The sequence below is a fragment of the Triticum aestivum genome, unplaced genomic scaffold (genome assembly GCF_018294505.1).
Source record: "Triticum aestivum cultivar Chinese Spring unplaced genomic scaffold, IWGSC CS RefSeq v2.1 scaffold115843, whole genome shotgun sequence".
Classification (NCBI taxonomy): Eukaryota; Viridiplantae; Streptophyta; class Magnoliopsida; order Poales; family Poaceae; genus Triticum; species Triticum aestivum.
In genome coordinates, this window is record NW_025228083.1 from 211,955 (window position 1) to 214,304 (window position 2,350).

Sequence of the window (2,350 nt, forward strand, 5' to 3'; positions counted from 1 at the left end):
GCCGTCCGTGAGGGGGGGCACACACCGAAGACGCGGGCCGGGCACTTGCAACCGCCACAACACTTCCAGACTTGTGAGAGGCCGCCTAAGAAAGATTTGGCTGCATGTGCTAGCCCCCGGAGGCCGCAGGCCACAGTCGTAGACACGCGGAGAGCAATCCGCGGAGAGGGAAGTGTTCAGATACTTCTCCATCACCAAAAACTATGAAAAATTACCATCAGTCCTATAGCACATGTGCCCACGTCGTGTAAAAAACTGATGATTTTATCGCGCTCCGAGTATTTAATAATATTCACGCCGCATCGTTAACGCAGAACGTCTACTACTGTGTCATCGCCGTCCGTGAGGGGGCCACACCCCGGAGACGCGTGCGGCCTCTTCGGACATGCCACCACACCGTACGGCATGTATGAGGGCCCAGTGCGATTCTCCGGTCGCATTGCTACCCCCAGGGCCCCCGTCCCGCCTAACCCTGTAGCGTTTGACCACGGGATCTAGCTCTTTGACTTTGCACGGACGGGCTTTCACCAGTGGAACTCTCCACCCGGTTGTGTTAGGTCAGCCCATAGGAACACTTTGGAGCAATATCCGGGCCAAAGGCACAGCAAGACCCCATCCGTGTAGACCCGACGCATCCGTTTCCCCCCTCCAGGTGCCGGTGGCGGCGCCGTCCGTGAGGGGGGGGGGCACACCCCGGAGACGTGGGCCGGGCGTTTGCAACTGCCACAACACTTCCAGACTTGTGAGAGGCCGCCTACGCAAGATTCGGCGGCAGGTGCTAGCCCCCGGAGGCCGCCGGCCACAGTCGTAGACACGCGAAGAGCAATCCGCGGAGAGGGAAGTGTTCAGATACTTCTCCATCACCAAAAACTATGAAAAATTAACATCAGTCCTATAGCACATGTGCCCACGTCGTGTAAAAAACTCATGATTTTATCGCGCTCCGAGTATTTAATAATATTCACGCCGCATCGTTACCGCAAAACGTCTACTACTGTGTCATCGCCATCCGTGAGGGGGGCCACACCCCGGAGACGCGTGCCGCCTCTTCGGACATGCCAACACTCCGTACGACATATATGAGGGCCCGGTGCGATGCTCCGGTGGCATTGCTACCCCCAGGGACCCCGTCCCGCCTAACCCTGTAGCGTTTGACCACGGGATCTAGCCCTTTGACTTTGCACGGACGGGCATTGACCAGTGGAACTCTCCACCCGGTTGTGTTAGGTCAGCCCATAGGAACACTTTGGAGCAATATCCTGGCCAAAGCCACAGTAAGACCCCCTCCGTGTAGACCCGACGCGTCCGTTTCCCCCCTCCGGGTGCCGGCGGCGGCGCCGTCCGTGAGGGGGGCACACACCGAAGACGCGGGCCGGGCGTTTGCAACCGCCACAACACTTCCAGACATGTGAGAGGCCGCCTACGCAAGATTTGGCGGCATGTGCTAGCCCCCGGAGGCCGCAGGCCACAGTCGTAGACATGCGAAGAGCAATCCGAGGAGAGGGAAGTGTTCAGATACTTCTCCATCACCAAAAACTATGAAAAATTACCATCAGTCCTATAGCACATGTGCCCACGTCGTGTAAAAAACTCATGATTTTATCGCGCTCCGAGTATTTAATAATATTCACGCCGCATCGTTACCGCAAAACGTCTACTACTGTGTCATCGCCATCCGTGAGGGGGGCCACACCCCGGAGACGCGTGCCGCCTCTTCGGACATGCCAACACTCCGTACGACATATATGAGGGCCCGGTGCGATGCTCCGGTGGCATTGCTACCCCCCAGGGACCCCGTCCCGCCTAACCCTGTAGCGTTTGACCACGGGATCTAGCCCTTTGACTTTGCACGGACGGGCATTGACCAGTGGAACTCTCCACCCGGTTGTATTAGGTCAGCCCATAGGATCACTTCGGAGCAACATCCGGGCCAAAGGCACAGCAAGACCCCATCCGTGTAGACCCGACGCGTCCGTTTCCCCCCTCCAGGTACCGGCGGCGGCGCCGTCCGTGATGGGGGCACACCCCGGAGACGCGGGCCGGGCGTTTGCAACCGCCACAACACTTCCAGACTTGTGAGAGGACGCCTAAGAAATATTTGGCGGCATGTGCTAACCCCCGGAGGCCGCAGGCCACAGTCGTAGACACGCGGAGAGCAATCCGCGGAGAGGGAAGTGTTCAGATACTTCTCCATCACCAAAAACTATGAAAAATTACCATCAATCCTATAGCACATGTGCCCACGTCGTGTAAAAAACTCATGATTTTATCGCGCTACGAGTATTTAATAATATTCACGCCGCATCGTTACCGCAAAATGTCTACTACTGTGTCATCGCCGTCCGTGAGG